Source organism: Aythya ferina (assembly GCF_964211825.1).
Source record: "Aythya ferina genome assembly, chromosome: 4".
Classification (NCBI taxonomy): Eukaryota; Metazoa; Chordata; class Aves; order Anseriformes; family Anatidae; genus Aythya; species Aythya ferina.
The window spans coordinates 72,243,973-72,264,714 of NC_140300.1; the positions used below are offsets into that span (position 1 = coordinate 72,243,973).

Consider the following 20,742-nt stretch of genomic DNA (forward strand, 5'->3'; position numbering starts at 1 on the left):
TGCGGCCGCCGGCCCGCCGCGGGAAGGGGAGCGGGAGGAGCAGCGGGGGGAGGAGGCGAAGGAGGAGGAGGAGGAGGAGGAGGAGGAGGAGGAGGGAAGAAGGAGAAAAAAAAAAAAAAAAAAAAAGCCCCGTCAAGCCCTCGGGGTGGTGGCTTTCGCCAGCCGGAGCCCCCCCGCCCGCCCCCTCGGGGCCGAGCGAGCCCCGCTCCCTCCCGGTCCTGACCCCGGGGAAGAAGTGTGTGTGGGGGGGGGCTCGCCTTGGTTTTGCTGGGTTTAATGAGGCCCCAAATCCCCAGGGGCCTCCCCACGACCCCCCCTCCGAGCCCCCGGCTCTCTCTGAGGGGTCGCGGAGGGGAGCGGAGCCGGCCCGAGCCGTGCCCACGCCCGAAGTTTGCGGCCACCCGGGTTAAAATGGCTCGGGGGGGGCGGGGGGGGGGGGGACACACAAAAAGGAGGGGGGGGTGACAAAAAGCGAGGCGGGGGCACCCCCCAGGGCTTTGTCCGGCGGCTCCCGGCTCGGCACGGCTCGGCTCGGCCCGGGAAGGGGGGAGAAAGGGAGGGGAAAACGGGGGGGAAAGGGAAAAAAGCGGCCGCCCCCCCCCCGCCGCCCTCCCCCGCTGCCTCCGCCGTCGGGGCGGGGATGAAAGGAGCCGCCGGGGGGGGCACCGGGATCTGGGGGGGCCGGGGGGGGGGGCAGCGTTTTGGGGAGCCGTGGGGGGGTGTCCCCATGTGTGTGTGTCCCCCCCCCCAACTCTCCTCCCCGTGCCGTCCCTTCGGAAGTCGCGCTGCCCCGTTAGCCCCGCGGTGGGACAGGGTACGGACGCGTTAAAAAAAAAAAAACAAAAAAAACAAAAAAAAACAAAAAAAAAAAACAACAAAAAACACAACACTAATAATTAAAAAAAAAATATATATTTGTCTCAAAATGTAATAAAATGTAAGCGAGCAAATCCCTGCATTTCGCTGCAAATCACTGCCCGTGATTTCGGCGTCGGGGCGCTCCGCTTCGCCCCCCGCTCGCCTCCCACCAAATTGGCCCAGCAGGGGCGCGGGGAGCCTGGGGGTGCCTGTCCCTTTTTGCCCCCCCCCCCCTCCGCTTTGGGGACACTCGGAAATGTCCCAACACGCCGTTTTTTTTTTTTTTTTTGGTGCAAAAGCCGTGTTTCCCACGAGCGAGCGGTTAAAAAACCGGCTGGGGAATAGGGAGCCGCAAGCCCCGGGACGGGGAGCAGGTAGTGGGAAACTTTGGGGGAGGGGGAAATGGGGGGGGTCAGGATTTGTCCAGCCGGGCAAACCGAAAATAAAGAGTGGAGAAAGGGAAAAAGGGGACATGGAAAGCCCAAAAAGGGCCGTGGGGAGGCGGCAAGCGGGGAGCAAGCGGCACCTCGGGGATGCTGCGGATCGGATCGGAGCCGGGCAGCCCCCCCCCAGGACCCCCCCCCCCGGCACCCCCATCCCGGGCTTTGGGGCCGGTCCCGGAGCAGGTTTCGGGCTTCGCAGGAGGAGAAGGGGGCGGCGGGGGTGGAGACCGGCAAGATTTATGTCAAGGGGATAAACTCAGGAAACCTCAGCTCCGACGCCAGATTTCACTGGAGACGAGGCAGAGCTGGCGGCTGCCGGGGGGGTGTTGGGGAGGGGGGGGGGGGCGGCCGCCTGCTCTCGGTGCACTTCGGGCATCTTTTGGGGCGGGGGGTGGCTTTGGGGTTTGGATTTTTTATATTATTAATTTTTTTTTCCCGTGTTGGGCGTTTTAGCTCAAAACGTTTTTGGTTATTTTCGCCGGTTTAGTGATGTTGGGTGATTTTTATTATTAATTATTATTATTTTTTTTAATTTTTTAATTTCAGCCCCGATCCGAGGGGTCGAGGATGGAAATTGGGGAGGTCGGGGGGGGGAGGGGGGAACACGAACCGACGGGGACGGGACCCCCGATGCCAACCCCGGAGCGGGCTCGGGGGGGGAGTCGGGGTTAGGGGAAGGGGGGCGCACAGGCTCCCCAAACCCCAAATCCCCCCCCGGGTGCCCCAAAGCCAGCCAGGAGAGGAGAGGAGAGGAGAGGGGGGGGACCCCCTTTGCGTGCGAAGCCGCCGGCGCCCGGTATATAGGGGAGGGCGGGAGCGGGGCGGGGCGGCGGAGCCTTTGATGTCCCGCCGGCGGCCCCTTTCATCCCCCCCCCCAAGCCCCCCCCGGGCCCTTTGTGCGACTAAATTTGGCAGGAGCATGGAGGCGAGCCAGGGCGCCCACGTGTGCGCCGAGCTCCCAGCTGAGCCGGCCGAGGGTTTTCTTCCGGGTAAGGAGACAGCAAGGGGAGATCAAAGAGTTTGGGGAGCTGGAGCCGAAACGTGCGTGGAAATGAAGCTGGGAGGATGGGAGGGGGGGTGGGGGGGGTTGGGGAAGGAAAAGCAAAAAAAAAAAAAAAAAAAAAAAAAAAAAAAAGTAATAATAATAATAATTAAAGGAATGATAATAAAAAAAAAAAAAAAAAAAAGAAAACGCAGCCCGGAGACGCGTGGGGGGGAGAAAAGGGGAGGGAAGGGGGGAGCGCCGCGCACATGGTGGGGGGGGGGGAGCTCGTTTTCTCCCGGAAAAAAAAAAAAAAAAAAAAAAAAAGGAAAACAAAACGTATATTTCTGCAAATGTACGTTTGGAGTTCTTCTCTGAAAGGGGAAAAAAAAAAAAAAAAAAAAAAAAAAAAGCCTTTTGTTTCAAAGCGCCGGGCTGTGGAGCCGAGCGGCTCCGCCTGCAGCTGCCGCCCGACGGCGCGTCCCTGCGGCCGGCCCGGCCGGGGCTGAGCCCCCCCGGGGGGCTGCGCCCCCTCCGTGCCCTCCCCGGAGGGGCGAGGAGAGGCAGGAAGGCCCCCCCCCTGTTCCTCAGGGCGCTGGGGGGCTTTGGAGGGAGGTTTTCCAGGGAAACACCACCCCCCGTGCATGCCCTCCCCCCCTCCTTCGTGTTCATTTCCCCAGCAGATGTGGGTGCTGTGGGCTGACCCCAACGCTGGCAGCTTCGCCTTTGGGGTGCGGGTTTTGGGGAGGTGAAGCAGAGGGATGCTGCCCAGCGGGGGGGACGGTGCTGTGCTTGCCCCAGATCCGTGCTTTGGGGAGAGGAAGAGACAGCAGGGGATTAATCCCTGCCGAAACTGGGTGATCCCGACTCTTTGAGGGATGCGGATGCGGCTTCAGGACTGTAACAAAGGGCATCCCATCCCATCCCTTCCCATCCCATCCCATCCCATCCCATCCCATCCCATCCCATCCCATCCCATCCCATCCCATCCCATCCCATCCCATCCCATCCCTTCCCATCCCATCCCATCCCATCCCATCCCATCCCATCCCATCCCATCCCGGCTGCGTGCCTGGCAGCTGCAGCAAGGAATCACCGCGCTGCTCACCGAAAGCTACTTTGAAAGAGATCGCGTGTAATAGGTATTAGGATATTAAGAGTGTGTATGTGATTTTTTTTTTTTTTTTTTTTTTGCTTTTTAATTTACACATCCAGCTTTCCGGTTCTGGGATGCCATTAATGTTCTTAGCCCGGAATTACCTCGTTTAAAGAGCCGGGTTTTCTTCGCCCGCGCGGCAACACGGGCTTTATGAGATTGGAATGGGCAAATCCCAGCAGCGTGCTTTTTGCTGTAAGAACTTTTGTTTAGACGAAGGCGCTGGTGGCTCAGCTCTCCTGAATGCCTCAGGTTATCTTATTCTGAGATTAAACGGCTGGCGGTTCAGGGGCTGCTTTCTTCCGCGCGGCGCAGCGCGGAAGAGAGAGAGGGGGGAAGCGGCACGGCTTCTTCCCAGGAATGGTGACACGAAGCAGCGTGCGAAGTCACCCCTCGCATCGCGCCCTGCCACCGCAGGGCTGTTTCTGATGACTCATCAGATGGGATAATCCGCAGCGTGCGGATGAAAGGGAAGGCAGGGCTGGGAGGCACAGCGCTGAGTGCTCGACGCGCCGCGTGCCGAGTGGTGGAGGGAAGGTGAGACCCGGGACGAGCACAGCAGCTCGCTGCCCCCCAGCTGGGATGCTGAGGCTGGGTTTTTTAAAAGGACCCAAAGGGAGCGTGGTCTCCCATCCCCAAGGGTGCCTTCGGAAACCCAAACTTTAGGAGTTGTGTTGGACGCGGCCCTTAGGAGAGATGCCAGCCGAAGGAAAGACTTTTAATGGCAGAGTAGCACTTTTGCCCATTTACAGCAACATCTCCTCCTTGCTCAGAGGCAGAAATTCTGCTCCCAAATAAATAAAAGCTATATGTGGCCCTGACGTGGCAATTTTCCCTGTCCTGGAGAGGCAGGGTGCCATGGCCAGGGGGTGATATCCAGAGGCCCCTCCAGCGAGGTCGGCACCTCCAGCTCCTGTGGCCCTGACCAGGAACCTCGGTGAACACCTCACGCTGTGGCTTCTTGCTTGCAGCAGGGAAAAGCCACGGAAGGGCTTTTGCTGGTGGTTTTGTGCACACATCCTTGGGAGCCCGGGGCTGAAAAGGTTTCTTCCTACCGGTGCTTGCTGGCACGGCGCATAATTAGTATTTATAGTCCCAGAAGGACGCGAGGCGCTTTGTGGAGAAGTCATCCTTCTGCAAAAGCCCTCGGCCTGGCTGTAGCTAGGCCTACTTTGGAGTTCAACATAACCCAATTTACGTATCCCACCAAACACAGAATTAAGACACAGAGCTGACCGCACCAGCAGTTTTAGTTTTTATTATATTTTAATTATTTTTTTAAAATTTTTTTTTCTGGCATCGGAAGCACTGCCCTGCACTCCCCAGGCACTCGGAGGGAGCACCTTGTGGACCCTGCCTGACTTTTAGGCCACAGGATTCCTGCGTGCCCAGCCACCCATGGCCAGCAGAAGCCTGGTGGCTCCAGAGAAGGTCCCCGGGGAGAGGTGGGAGGGCGGCGGATCCGCGGGCAGCTCTCCAGCGGCAGCTGCGCACCGGCGGCGCGGGCGTGTGGGAGGCTGCTCCCGGGCTGGTGAGACAGTTCAGCAATGCGGTGAATGTGCTCCCCGCGTGCGTGACTCCTCTTTGATTTTTTTTTTAAAAATTTTTTTTTTTTTTTTGCTTTTTCCAACGCCCTGACCTCTGCCTGACCGTGTCCTCCGCGCACACGCAGCTGGATGGGGAAGGAGAGGAGCAGGGAAACGCTCCCCCGTGGGAAGCGTGGGGAGCTGGCAGGGAGGCGGCGAGTTTCCCTGCGTGCTGGGGAGGCTGCTTGGAGCTGGGATCTGCTGTGGAGCGCCGGCTCTCGCCGCCCAGAGAGGCAGCAGAGGTCGGTTTGCCTGGCTGAGGTGCTGAACGGCGGTGGGTGAAGGGCAGCCGGCCCTGCAGGGTTTGCTAGGCCAGTGACAGAGAAACGCAGCGAGGAGTTTGCAGGAGCCTGTGGTGCAGTCAGAGAGGAGTTTTCAGGAGGCTGTGGTGCTGTCGAGAGCCTTCTTATCTCAGCACCATAGCCCCACGGTTCAGGCTCTGGTAGCAGCCCATGGATGTGCACCTCCAGGGGGATGAGGGCACAGAGGGCCACATCCAGCTCCTGCAGGCTGCTGCCTCCGTGGGCAGTTTCAGTCAAATATTTCAGAAACTCCACCAAAGGCTCGGGGGAATAAAGGGCTGGACGTGGGCAAAAGCCATGTGCAGTTTCTCTTGAGCCCAGCCAGAGCTGCTCGGGATAAGCCCTGTGTGAGGGGTGAGGCCCGGCTGCTCATATCCCAGCAGAAAGCCCTGCTTTCCCTCATGCCTTTGCTTTTCCTCCTCTCCTCCACACTCCTGGCCGAAAGCAAGAACAGCAGGAGCAGCCTTTCCTCCCCAGCCAACAAGGCTTTTCGACAAAACAAGGCGCTCCAGCTAACAATGCTCTCCTTGGCTGAGAAACCCTAATAACTTCTACTAATTTCACTACCTTTTCACGCGACGTGTAATTAAATTATGAAGCGCCTTGCCATAGGATGTTATGGAGGCCTGAATTAGAAATGGATTCTGAAAAGGATTAGGCAAATTCATTTTGGCTACGAAACGCGACCGTTTGGATACAACCTCCGGCTTAAAAAGTCCCTAAACCTCCAACCGCAGGAAGCCCGTCCCGGCACAAGGAGCGTAACGCAGCGGAGGAAAGCGGCCTGGAAAAACCAAAACAGCGGAAACCGACCCAAACACTTGCTGTGACGTGAAAGTCAGATGTCTGCAATCTGATCCAACTTAAAATGAGCTTTAATATATTAATCAGGAGGATCACCTTTTTTTTTTTTTTTTTTTTTCCTTCCGAATTTGAATTTACAGCATGCCGTCAGTCGCTAGCCTCAAGCTATAACCAAGATTAATACCAGCTGATGTGTGCATGCCACTACCACGTTGATAATGAAATAAAACTTTCCCTGGTTTATTTGCTTCTCCCTCGAGGAATGCAGTCTTTCAGACCTCTCTCTCAGCCGAGACTACTTTTAATAACATTTATTTATGTTTGCTGGCCATGAAGCATCTAAATAGTGTTTCATAAAAAAAATGATCTTTATATAAGAAAGATCAGAAGTGTTGCACGGTATTTATATTTCTTTAAAGAGGGTAACACTGGCATGCAGACAAGTTGTGGCTCACTATTATATGTTAACAAAAGATTATCCGTGAAATGTTGACCACAAAAAAACAATATTCAATAACCATAAAAATTAGCTTTTAGTGGCATTTAATTTAATTTTCAATGCAGTATTCTGACTTGCAGTAAACCTTTCTGTTTTCCCTCGAACTCAGGCAAACACCTTGTTGTGCTGAGCTGGCTTCTTTTTGTCTAACAAACCCGGCATTTGGCCCCGATACGGGCATAGGAGTCACCAGATTATTTTGCATTAGAGCAGCGTTATCTTTAGCGAGAGCAATTAAAACACAGGGGCTGCAGGCCAAAGTGCTAGAGCTGTGTAAGGATAGCAGAAGTCGTAGATTAAGCTACATATTAATTACTAGGTTCCCTATCGGGAGCTGTGAACAGCCTAAGTCTTAAATTTTTAAGTCTTAAATTTTATGTCATGTTTTTAAGGTAGTTCATGGTCCTCTAAAACCTGACACATCAGGAGGTTTTGTGCGTAGATGTTGAAATGCTGCTTTGGGAGCTATTATGGTTGGATTGGAAAACATCCTCTGGCATACCACAAAGGTGGATCCACAGAAAAGGTGTGAAGAAAGGTGTCTACCCCTCCGTGCTGGGTGCAGTGGGGGCACGGCCCTTCTGCCTGCGAAGCTATGTGCAACAGTAGGATGGGCTGAAAATTGCCCCCAGGTCCCTTACTGTCCCATAGTCTTATTTTTATGGGACTTGGACATGACACCAGCAAAGAAGACAACAATATTGACCAAGACCTGCAAGCGTTTAATGCCAATTGTTCCACAGCAAAGCAGGGAAAACACTGCCAAAGGAGGCCGGTTGCTAATTACTAATCTCAAGGCCTCCAACACAAGGGACAATGAAAGGATTTTCAGGCACATACTTCCAGCAGTCTTGGCAGCAGTTGCTTAAAATTAATCCTGGCTTGTGGTTTCGGAGACTTGGGTCTTGGAACTGGCCCACGGTGTCCTCTGTGTTTGCACAGCGAGGAGCACAGAGGGACTCCGATCCCGGTGTCTGAATACACGTATCTGCATGTGTGTGTACGTGTAGGTGGACGTGTCACACACTTAACCAGCCTGAGAGCTATCGGTGTGAACATCTCTGTGGACGAGGCCATGGCTTAGGCAAGCAGACCTCACCGTGGTCGGGTCCAGCCCTCCTCTTACCGAGCCAGGAGCACAGCTCCCCTGCATTTCCCCGGCATAAACCGATCCCACCTCCTCCCAGCTGCAGCTGTGGGGCGATGCAGTTTAGCTGGACCTCTTGGCTATACTTTTCCTTTCAATTTAAAGGTTTTCTTCTGCACCAGTTGCTGTTTGTGTAAATAACCCATTGTGTTGCATGGTGGGGCTATACAATTACCCATCCTTACTTAACTTAGGAGGGTTTCTGTGCGTGGTCCATCACCGGTTTAATAACGGTGAGTGAATCTGGCCTTTCAGACACGTTGATATAACAGGAAGGTTTAACTGGCAGGAATTTTGCAGGAATACTCATCTATTTCACTTACACACACACGAAAACTATAAGGACAGCTCTCTAAGTCTGTAGGGCTCCTTGACGTAAGTGCCTTCTGAAGCCCCGAAGCCCTTCATCCTTTGAACAGCATAAGATCTGGCTCCAGCACCTCCACCAGCCGTGCTGGGTGTGGAGTAGCACAAGTAGGAAAGCTGCAAGTCCTTGGGAGATCAAAATAAGGCAACTGGCAGTGAGGCGTTATGTAGAGGCATGTGAAACCCTCCATACACCGTGTTATTGACCAGCCTCACTTTTGGGGTGGTGGTAGGCATCTCCCCGATGCATGGGAAGCTCTGCCCCATTTCTATACTGCTAGCAAGTTTTGAAACCTTTTGATAGGGGAGCTGGCCAAATGTGCCCTCTCATCATGCTCACGTGCTTTCTTGTGTGTTGTAACCTAAAAATATTGTTTCAGCCAGATTTCGGAGCAAGATTTATTTTTAGTTTCTCTTAAGGCCATTTGGAGCCAGAAATGAACAAAAAAAAAGACTCCAAACCCCAAATGAAATGGCACCACTGAACAAAGGGGCTCTTGTTTGTAAACTCCCATTTTAAGGGCTTGTTGCACATTCTACTGGAACAGATTTTCATCTTTCACTTACGCAGTCCAATTTTTTAAACACAAACCTATTCAAGAGTCAAGTACTTTCTGCTGCCTTTTTTTGAGCGTCTTTTCAGTGCCATGTCTCGGTTTCCCAGAAGGCTGAACATGCTTCTCTCGCATGTATTGATCCTCTTAGATAATGTCTCCAAAGAGAAAAATAAAACAGTGTTTCGGTTCGCAGGGGAGCAAAGTTAAAGAGGCTGAGCCAAATCTGTCCTGTAATCTGTCAGCTGCAGAGCCTTCATCGCTTAATGATCCTCACCTCATGTTTCTGCCACTTGCAGCACAAGAACAGGACTCTGTTTCAGAAAAAAAAACAACAACCCAGAAACAACAACAAAAAAGTCCCTCTCCCCCCTCAGTCTCCCTTTGAATCTAGTCATGGTCTAGCCAGGAGAAATTTTTGCTCTGCCCTTCTACCTTAATATTTCTGTCTCCATCGCTTGGCCGTTCTCTGCCGCCAAAGCTAAGTGTTTGCTGAATTAAATAAACCATGCAGCGTTGACAGAGCTTGTGAATGCTGCCATTGTCACGAGAATCCTTTCGCCGATCCGACCCCAAATCCTATTGCCAACTTTGTTCTTACTGGTGCGGTAGCAAGCAAACATGAATCGATCGGGCTTGCGAGGGTAAGGAGGCATTCTCCAAAAAGTACAGGCTGCTTACAGGCTGGTTTTGTCACCGAGCAGCAAAGCTTCAGGTACGTTACATTTGGTCTGGTTTGGCAGCAGTCCTGTCTGTCTGGGAAGGTTTTGAAGTTGGTAAATGCTCAGTGAATTAGCCACACATTAGGGAAAAGCTTTTCATCCTACAGCTAAAAAAAAAACAACACACCACCACCACCAAAAAAAGCTAGTTGGTTTCAGTTGCAAGTTAGTTAAAAATCTTGCGTTTAATGGATTCCCAGTGTTTGCATAATGCAACAGGGGATGGTGCAAGGAAATTGATTGTTCTTATCTGTGCCATCTGGAGGAACTGTAGGGCTGATACAGTGGAAAGTCACGAAATGAAAAATGACAGCTATTTCTGACAAGATGCTTTTTAAGGACCTTAAGAGGAGAGGTCTGAACCCTCATCACAAAACCGTAATAAATGTCCCCTGTAATTTTCTGTGCCTTAAATGCCCACGCCTTGTTATGTAGTCCAGAACCAGATGACCTTTGTGCCCTGCTGAGTTCACGTAACACCATCGGGGCTACTGGTCTTGTATGAGGTCTACAAAGAGATGTGCCCAGCTTAGACTCCAGTTGCCGTTTGTAAAACTACCTAAGAACATCCTGTCTCACACACCAGGCTGTTATTTCCTCTAACACCTTGTCTTTCCTCTCTTTTTGAGCCTGCTGAACAGTGGCAGCAGCAGCAGAGACCTTCTGAGGGGCTGTGACTTGGAGCTGATGGCTCGGACCAGTATTTGAGACCCACGAGTGTTCCTGGCTTCAGGTTTTTGGTTTCTCAGTGAAGGTAATCGTGTGTGACATTACAACCCTTTCTGGCAATGCTTTCCTTCCTGCTTTGCTCTCCTTTCTGACAACGCAGTGCCCCCAAACTGAACAGGGTTGCTCAGAGAGCTGCCGCACGGGTGACTCACGTCGTCTCCAGACCTGGTGTTGCACTCAAGAGTGTCTCACACGAGAACCACGCTCTCACCCGGTGGTTTAGGTGAGTCACACTCGGCCCAGCTCATGGCAGGAGGTGAAAAGCTCCTTTCCTTGACTTCTTCCAGTGACACAACGCCAGGGCAGACTCACTGCTTGGTTCCCCGTGGTCTCTTGCAAGCTCTCGGCCTGCTGCTCTCACCTCTGGGGCAACGTGCCCTGGCTTTATCGATGCTGTGGTGTCCATGGAGGGTGTATGGTGCCTGGTTTCTCCAAAAACGGGCCCTTTCTGTGAGCTTTCTTGGAAATCAGGGAAACTATGTTCTTCCTCCTTAAGGTACAAGGAGAAAGGTGTCTTGCTTTATGCTTTCAGATTCGCAGAGCTCCAGGCAATCCAGGCTTGCTCGATTGCGGGCTCCCAACCTCGCCATGGCAGTGGCCGGCAGAGGCCAGGCTGCTGCCTGCCTCTTGCTACGCCAAGAGAGGCTGGTGCAAGCCAACAGGATAATTCATGTCCACCGGAATTCGGGCTGTAGCTCAGAAGTGACGCTTCAAAAGCCCCAGAATAATTATTTCACCTGGAGTTGGAATTTTTTCTCCAGGCTCGACTTACAGTTTATAAATATGTGAGATAGGAGATTGGTAATTCAGTTTATAGTTTGTATGAACCCTGAAGCTTATGTCAATGCTGTTATCTATTATAGAAATGCAAACATGCTCTTTGATGTGTTATTCTCAGTGACTTGGGAGGATAAAGACGGAATACTCTATGGGCATTTGTAAAAGAAATTCAGAAATTGCAAGTCTACTAGGACCTAATAACATATTTTCATTTATTTTTTTTTCCCTCTTTTGCAATATGCTTGATTACAATAACTTAAAAACAAGAAAAATATTGTGTCTGTCTAGGCTCCTGCTGTAGGATAGCTCAAACCAGTTTCCCTGCCATACCGAACCCCCTTTTTTGAGTATGCCAAAGGCTTCTTGTATGGTAATGGCAAGGAAATTTGGTGCCACATAGCTATGTTTTGGTCTGTTGGGCAGATTTTCTTGCTATAGGAGCACCTCCTGCTGGCTCAGCACAGCACTGCTCTTGGACTTGTTTCTCAGATTTGGGAATAACAAGGAAGCCAAGGGAGGTTTCTTGAGAGAAATAATCCGAGTGGGACCAGCTCTGGTGCTGCGCGTTGTGATAGAGATGGCTCTGGCGATGGACGCTCCCCAGTCTGCTACAGACACATACGTACACAACCCATAACGGTGCATTGGTACTCCTCTAGCTCTGTTCAAGAGGGTCTTAAGAGTTTCCATTTGTGCTTTTCCACAGTGAACCAGCCCGACGCAGATGAAGACCACAGAATGGGTGGCAGCAAAATTGCAACATCAGGAGTGAGAAACAGCAAGAAGACATCGTGCTAGTCCCTGGTAGCTTCCACTGGTCGATGAAAAATCAATCCAAATGTTCTTTCTACCCAAAATGCCATTTTTATTAAAAATGTGAATGTTTAACGGGTTTGTGAATTTTTCAGTGACTTTCATTTGAACATAAGAAAGCAAAATATGAATATGTCCTGTTTGACTCCTGCTACAACAAGGAGCTTCAGTGTTTCGTTTCCAAACAATTTTTTTCTTGAAGGTTTGTTTTTATTTTTTTAGGAAGCAGTTAAAAAGTCGTTTCATAAAATAAAAGAAGAAAAAGTATAAATGATATTTTAAACTTAATCTAAATAAGCTATCCTGACCAGAGTACTTTTTTTTTTTTTTTTTTTCTCTTCTTGGAAGACTAAAACAATTGAAAATGCTTGCTGTCATTCAGCCGCACAACAAAAATAACTTGGAAATATCAATGTTTCCTCTCAAATGAGAACGCTGCCAGCGCTGGCATGTTCCCTTTGGTGATCAAAGCTCTTGGGATGGATGGAGATGACATAAAGAAAACCTGGTTTGTTAGTTTAAATGTAGTGGGTGGGGAGAATGAGAGAGCAGAGCGTCTCAGGGAGTAGGACTCAAACAGAAAAGGAGCAGTAAAGATCTGCTCATCGACGCCTGTTACAAGTAGTAAATATTAGCACTGTGGCAACACTTAAAGGCTCCTCTTATTTATTGCTATTCCAATACAGTACAAAAGCCAAAGAGATAGACACCCGACAACAAACCTAATAAAACACAGTCCTTGCCCCCCTACAGCAGTTAAACTTTTCCCTTAAAAAGGGACAACCCAGGGTTTATTACCAAAATATTTTCCTTCTTTATTGTCCCATTTTAAAATTTTGACACACCCTAATGAAAACACAGCGTGCCACCACAATGCCACGCTGTACTGTGCTGTCATTTCTTTTATGGCTGTGCTTCGGCGTATGTCCAGAGGCTTCTCTGTTGGCTCAGCGTCCTCTTTGTCTGGCTTGCTGCTCTTGGGGAGGGTGCCCCTGGGGTTATCGCTGCGCTAGCAAATGGTCCAGCTTCAGCCCAGGCAAATGCTCAGCCGGGACACCTCGCTCAGTCCTAGCTGCCTGCCCGTGTTGCACTCAATGTGCGGGAAGAAAAATCTAGAAACTGATTTGGAAGTGTTTTAGGAGGCGGTTTCAAGCTTCTCTGAGGCTACTTTGGTAAATCTTGCTGCGTGTAAAGCCAGGCTCCTTTTATCTCATGGGGACGGAAGGGCTGGAGAAAATTATAACTAAGACATTTTTAAGATTTAGAAAAAAAAATACCCAACCTCGCATAGTCAGGATATCAGAATATTACCTTTTAAGGCTGTGCTTTTCAAAAGAGCTTATGGGAGTGTGGCACCCGGACCGAGTCCTACCCCCACTGAAATGCATATTAATTTCCTGTCAACTTTCATGTGGGGGATCAAAACTCTCAGCTCTCACCGAATTTCCCCGGGAGTTTGGTGACTGTTGCAAAAATCCCAGCTCAAACCTCCTAGCTGTCACTCTCATTTCAGGGAGAAACGGGTGCCTATTGCGAAAATCCCAGGCTGAGCAGCCTGATAACTCCTGGCTTTCGGGGCACTGTGCATCCTACCAGAAAGCCGGCAGGAATTTCTGCTTTCCTGCATGGAGGGTTTGGACGTTTGGGCCTTGGCTATATCCCTCAAGCTGGACTTGGGATTACCCATCGGAGGTTTGGGGTGAGTTTACTTTGTTTAGGTATCAAGGAGAATCTACATCTGGGCAAGAGAAAGCAACATCTGATCCAGCCACAGCGAGCCGCTTCTATGAAATGGGTGCTGGATGGAAGTTACCCCCAAATTTGCGACAACAACAAGCAGCTCCCGTGAGATGGACGAATGGGTGGAGGTGACCGGGTCACAAACCTACGTTCCCACTCCCTTCCGTGCGGGTGTCACACGGTGCCTTCCTCTTTCCCAGACCAAAAGCAACGTGTGCGTCGTTTCGTCCTAAATTTGCTGCGAGCGGATCTGTGCGGTGGCTTTGCAAGTCGGTGCAGAGCACAAGCAACTGCAGCCAGTGGGATGCTGCAGGGGCAGAAGTAGTCACCGGTACAAATCTAATTACAAGATTAAGGCTACCGTGTGGGTGTGTGCTCGCACGTGTGTCGGGGGGGGGGTGCGCACCCCGCCGCGTGGGCGCGTGCAGATGGACGGCAATAAGGAGAGCGACAGCAGTAATGAGTTACTCGCCGAATAAACAAATCTGCTTCAGAGCAACAGCTCCGGATCTGGGATCTCGAGCTGGTTTTTATTTAGAAGAAATAATATTTGTGTATCGAACAAATAAAACAGCCCTGCTTGCCACCGCTCTCGGAGCATTGGTAATTACATGGATTTCTGGTCAGCCCTGTCATAGTTACTCCACTAAGTTGATTAACCTATATAATGAGAACAGGACTGTGACCAACACTGACCCCACATCAAAGGACGGTAGTGCTGCTGTGTGCTGACCTGAATTTTAATTGTTCGCTAGGTTTTGTAATTAAACCACAGATGTGTTAAAGAAGAGATTAGGCATTTTAGCTGGCAGTGCATGCATTTTCCCAGATGTGTCAATTGTGTATACTATAAAACGTCAGATGCCCGCCTCAATACGCAAATATCTAACGACATGCCGCTTCACACATACCTAAAGCCTCTTCTTTTTTTGTAACTCGATGTCTTAAAATTTAATTTATATGCTGAAACTTTTCTCTATACATTGCTGTGTGCCACCAAGGCTCTCGCATAAAGGTATATAAATAAATCAACAATGAATAAATTGGGACTTCAAGTGCCTGTGAAGTTCCCATAGGCTTATACACTCGGTCCTCAGAGTCCAAAAACGCTACTGCAGACAGATGTTTTTCCCTTCTTCAGGATCATCAGAGTGGTACATCTGTTGCTTCAGCCAGTGGCTATGCCAGACTCAAGAGAAAACACGCTGCTCCTTAAACGAAGACAACTATTAGAAATAAATTAGAACATCCAGAAAGCTTTCCGTGCTTTTCCTTTGGCTGCAACACACTCCTCTGGAAGCCCTCGTCACATGAAAGAGCGGAACTGCGCTGCCCCGTTCCTCGCATCCCCTCCCTCTGCCTTTTTGCAGGAGAGGAGCACATGTGTCGAGCACTTCTGAGCCTTCCAGCACATGCTGCCATCCACCTCACGCTCCCGTCCCCTTCGCGAGGAGGAGTGCAGCGTCTTTGCTGGCACAGCTCCCCGGCCTGCCTCGACCAGGCAGACGAGACGGAGCGAGAACCAAGCGGGTTGATCCAGAGTTGGGTGGGTTGGGCTGGAAGGGAACAAAGTGGGACGGGGAGCTGTGCTTCATTCATAACGTTTTGTCTGAGGCATATGGGAAGAATTAGGAGCTGCGTTTTCATCTCGACGAGCTGGGACTTGGGAGTGTGTACGGAGATTTATGCAAGAGTGTAAATTTGGTCTGAAACTATTTTGCTTTACTTTGCTTGTACTTCTTCCTGTGATTTAGTCTTCCTGTGATCCACCAGCAATGGGTGTCATGAGGACTCACAAAAAGTTATTGACTCTGTGGGTTTCGTTTTGAACAGAGAAATGACTGAAGAGTGAGAAAACCCGGATTTCTTTCATATGAGAAGACTATTGTGTATGCAGAATAATGAGGGAAAGGTGACAAAATGTGGCAGGTTTAGTGCAGAGCAATCTCTGAGGTACTGACTGCTTCACACCTTAGGTAGCCAGCGTTCTTTGAACATGGACAATTTGCAGTTGTCTACTGATAATTGGGAAAAAAAATACTTTTGTATGTGGCTGTGTAACACAGGGATGTTGAGATAGTCCCAGTATTTATTTAGTTTTGAAAACTGCAGGCTACAGGGGTATCTGTTTGGCACTTGAACAGCATCCTGTACACATTGAGCTTAATGTTACGTTCACAACTTACTATCCAGAGACAGTCTGTGCTCTGTTTTTCTTTCCCATGGGCTGCCCAGGAATCCCAAAAGCATATCTGGGAAGATTTTCCTTTTAATGGGGGAATTGTTTGTTCAGCCAAGTAGTTGAGTTCACCAGCTGGGTGCATTTTGTTTCTTTGCCATGTGCTCCAGTTCTGCTTGACTCTTGGAGCCCAAGAGGCAAACTCAACATCACATAGGCATGAACTTCTCTGCCTCTGTCTCACCTCAGGACATTGCCACCTATTTTGGTTGGTCCTGCCATGAGGGTAATTGCCATGTGCTAGAGTTTGAAGAGCATTGCTATATATAATACTAAAATTGGCATGCTGGCTTTTTTCTACCATTTTGCAGTAGTTACTCACTCATTTAAGCATGTGACCAGCCTTGAAAAAACAGTGAGTACTCCTAAATGCTGGCTGTTGGGCACTATTAAGAACGATGCCTTTATTACCAGGCTGGAATACACACAGGAACTTAGTTTTCTTTATCCAGAAGCACCCTCACCTTTAGAGACTCACCTTTACAGAAAAGAGTGCATCTGCAGTAGATGCTGCATCTAACCTTCTTGAATGCATTTGCAAGGATAGAGCGTTAAGTAATATACCTGCTAGCTAAAGAAAATAATATAGCCCCACCAGAAATATTGATATGCATATTCTTTACAAGTGCTGTACACACCTGCAAAAGCTGCTTTTAGATGGTAAATATGACTTCAAATTTTCCTCCTGTGTCTTAAGCTTGTGATGACAGAAGCCCATGCAGTGCATAGTGATGCCTCCAAACTCAAGTATGTAACTATGCTAACAAAACAAAAATACCTGTTTTCTAGAAATCTCAAGCTCCGTGAAATAGATTTAAGGCTCTTAAATTGAGACAGCAGTATTCAAATAAAGTTAAATGGGGTATCCCAAGGTTGAAATCCTCATGTAAGAATTAATAGGGAAGAAAAGTCATAAACAAATTACTAAAATATAATTTAAAGGTAAATATGTTAATTTAAAATAACTTTCCATACTCATTTGAAAGATGTAATTTTGAGAGAGAATAACCAGTTTAAAATTAATATAATTTATTAACAATTAAAAATTATAACACAAGCAGAGGGAGGTTGGAGGTGAAATATTGAGTTTCCTTTGATAGGTAGAGTAATTATGAAGTATGCTTTTGAAGTTCAAGAAGAGAGCCTTAGGACACAACATTTTTTAAAGTAAAAATTGGCTTGCACTCTGTTCAAGTGATTTATTTTGCACTAAGAAATGGGTGTGAGACATGATGTGATTTAAAATGTCATCCCTTGATGGAACTGCTTGAGGGTGACATCATTTTTTTTCTCCCTCTTTTTATTTATATATTTGGCTGCTTGATTTCTAAACTTCTCTATCTTAGGGAATCTACTGAAATTAAGTACCAATGAAAAAATACCACACAACAACAACAACAACAACAACAACAACAACAACAACAACAACAACAACAACCCATTAATACCCCTGTGCTCCTCCAAGTAAAACTTTCCCCTAAAGTTTAGGAAGCTAAAATCTAGACTCTGGAGGGAGCCACTGGGAAGGTAGAAATTTTTCTGCTGCATCCTTGTCATCTGTGTCATTTACCTGATGGAATAGCACTTTTTTATACCCCCAAACACATACACATAACACATTGCAGGAGCATTGCCTCTCCTTAAAGCAGGCTGTCCCACACATCTCTGGATAGGAAGGACCACTCCCTTCTGTTCTCTGTCTTTAGGCAGAAGCATTTTTAAAATTTGGGACTGGACCTACAGATTTTCTTACAAATGACAAGCTTAGACCTTCCTTGCTCGAGTAAGTGGACTTGTGCTTGTCCAACCTCATCTTTTATGATCGTGTGACCAGACTGGTAGATGAGGGAAGGGCTATTGATGTAGTCTACTTAGACTTCAGCAAAGCCTTTGATATGGTTTCCCACAATATTCTGGGGAAACTTGCTGCCCATGGCCTGGACAGATACACTCTTCTCCAGCACTGGCTGGAGAGCCGTGCCCAGTGAGTTGTGGTTAATGGAGGTAAATCCAGCTGATGTCCTGTTACAAGTGGTGTCTCCCAAGGGTTAGTACTAGGGCCTATCTTGTTTAATATCTTTATTGATGACCTGGGTGAGGGGACTGAGTGTACCCCCAGTTACTTTGTAGATGACACCAAGCTGGGAGGTCGTGTCGATCTGCCTGAGGGTAGGGTGGCCCTTCAGAGGGATCTGGATAGCCTGGACTACTGGGCTGAGGTGAATGGGGTGAGGTTTAATAAGCCAAGTGCTGGGTCCTGCACTTTGGCCACAATAACCCCATGCAGCGCTATAGACTTGGGGAAGAGTGGCTAGAAGACTGTGAAGAGGAAAGGGACCTGGGAGTGTTGATCAATGCTTGGCTGAACATGAGCCAGCAGTGTGCTCAGATGGCCAAGAAGACCAACGGCATCCTGGCCCGTATTAGGAATAGTGTAGCCAGCAGGAGCAGGGAGGTGATCGTCCCCTGTACTCAGCTTTGGTGAGGCTGCACCTTGAGCACTGTGTTCAGTTTTGAGCCCCTCACTACAAGAAGGACATCGAGGTGCTGGAGCGTGTCCAGAGCAGGGCTACAAAGCTGGTGAGGGGCCTGGAGCACAAGTCCTGTGAGGAGCGGCTGAGGGAGCTGGGGGGGTTTGGGCTGGAGAAAAGGAGGCTCAGGGGAGACCTCATTGCTCTCTGCAACTGCCTGAAGGAAGGTGTTGGGAGCTGGGGGTCGGCCTCTTCTCTCAGATAACTAGTGATAAGACTTGAGGAAATGGCCACAAGTTGTGCCTGGGGAGATTTAGATTAGATGTCAGGAAAAAAAAAAAGAGTGGTCAGGCGCTGGAATGGCCTGCCCAGGGGATTGGTGGAGTCACCGTCCCTCACAGTGTTCAAGAAGCTCCTGGACAAGGTGCTATGAGATATGCTTTAGTAGCTTAGTGGGTAGTATTGGTGACAGGAGGACGGTTGGTCTAGATGATCTTGTAGGTCCTTTTCAACCTTGTGTTTCTATCATTCTATGATTTTCTCCTGTGACGTAACAGATGGAGGAACTGACCCATACTGTGTGAAATGAGGGAGGCCTAAGCATTACATGATATACATGGTAACTGGTTGAAATTGTGACCTCCATGACAAGTTTGCTTGTCATGGAAGAGGCAGAGCTGACTGTTGTGGCAAAGGGCTGAATGGCAGAGGTGGTTCTATGGCCAAAATCTAGCCTTGCTTACTTTGCAGACCTACGTCTTCTAAAGCTTTTGCTTAACCTCAACAGCATTTTTATATGCCTTGCTGACAGCCCTGGTGCTTTTTGTCATAAATCTCACAACTTTTGTTCAAAGCCTTTGGTTTTGGAGACAAGGGATTTATGTCAGAATCTCATAGATTTTTCTTCATGGCGAATCTCATAGTGTGTTACCTACTGCTAGTTGAATAGGTCTTCCTTAAAACTAAATTTCTAGCCTCCAGGTTTGCAACAGAAGAGGCTTGGCAAGATAACTGGCATACATCCTAAGGGGCAGAAATGAGAACACTTCCAATGCATTATTATTATTTTCAAAATCACCTGGTAGAAACCAGGTCTTGCAGCTTTCAGGGTGAAAAGTCTGAGCCATGAATTTTTCACCACTTCATACTACAAGCAATTCTGCTGTTACTTGAGGAAATCAGACCAAAGAACATCAAAGCTTCTTCTTTTTTTTTTTTTTTTATTTTCTTTTCTTCTTCTTCTTTTTTTTTTTTTTTTTCCTGTGATTTCCTGCATAGCACTACACATGCATGCAGCCCACAGAGCCTTTGCAGTGGGGCCACCCTTCTGAGGGACACCAGGCTGATGACAGCCACATCACTGTGCCTTGATGGTGGTACACAATGCTCTGCCAAGTTGATATGTACGCACTCAGCTGCTCTGCCTGGTGCCTCCCAGGAACTAGGGGGCTTGGGAATTTCTGTGGAGCCCATCACAGTCTTGGGATGTGCCTTAATGGCACAAACATCTGGATGCACATTAGCTCTGTTGGGTTGATGTAGGGGACATCCACCTGTACTTGCTACCTACAGAAATCACAACCACATCAGAAACAAACAAAAAAAAACCCAACAGATAAATAAAAAACATTCAAGTTTCACACTGATATGTTCTGGGAAGCCCTTAAATACAGTTGCTCTTGTCTCTCTGAGCTCCACCAGCTCTGCAGGGCTGAGTGACTAAAAACCAGGGGAATGTATTTCATCACCAGCATGAATAAATTATAACTGAATACACACAGGGCACAGATCTGCCAAGCTAGAGAAGCCACTTTTTTCTTTGTCACTTTTCAAATAAAATTGCCATCTAATCTAAAATACAGCAGTCTTGCTGAAAGTCTGTGAATTCTCTTTGTATGAGGAACTGTAGCAAAGTTCATAGCCAGACTTGTTATAAAAACACAGAAGTTAAAAATAACTGTGCAATCAAGGAGCAGAATCCATCTCTAAATGGGTGGCCCAGTTTGCTCTCACATTCAAGTATTGTAAATAAAAATCAACCCCTGTCTCTTTAGGCTGATGATGATAGCTTTTTTTCCTTGCCATGGGGAAACGTTCGCTCTTCCCTATCATCTGACAACTCTTGACTGTTTTCATGATCTTTGTTTGTTCAGGAAAGATCTGTGTCAACAAAGTACCAACATCATTTTGACTGCAAGCAGCACATAATTGGGAAGGTGTTTCCAATGGAGGAGAGGGAGCAATTTTTATTTTTTTTTATTTTGTTATATTTTATATTTTTATTTTTTGCTGAATATTGGATAGGTTTCTACAGATACCTTGCAACGAGCTTGCTACAGTTCTCTTTTAGGCCTTATGCAAAACTTTACTGCTCCATTTAGCAGGCAAAACTGCTGCCACATTGGAAGACCGATTGCCTCTTGGTGCCACTCTGACAGTCATTAGACCTACATCAAATATTCAGCCTAGTTTTTTGGGTGGAGCAATTCTGGAAGATTCATCCCAGCTGTCTCTCACATCAGGTGGCAAAAGAAACTTTAAAAGAGTGGCT

General features: G+C 48.5%; 1 long non-coding RNA gene across 1 annotated transcript; it reads left to right on the forward strand.

Moving 5' to 3' along the window:
* The first annotated feature begins 1,182 nt into the window (after positions 1 to 1,182).
* LOC311436016 lies at positions 1,183 to 11,816 on the forward strand. The gene is made up of 4 exons (XR_014692538.1): positions 1,183 to 1,232; positions 7,641 to 7,714; positions 10,049 to 10,173; positions 11,635 to 11,816. It is a non-coding gene; the product is annotated as an uncharacterized lncRNA (long non-coding RNA).
* Positions 11,817 to 20,742: the final 8,926 nt, after the last annotated feature.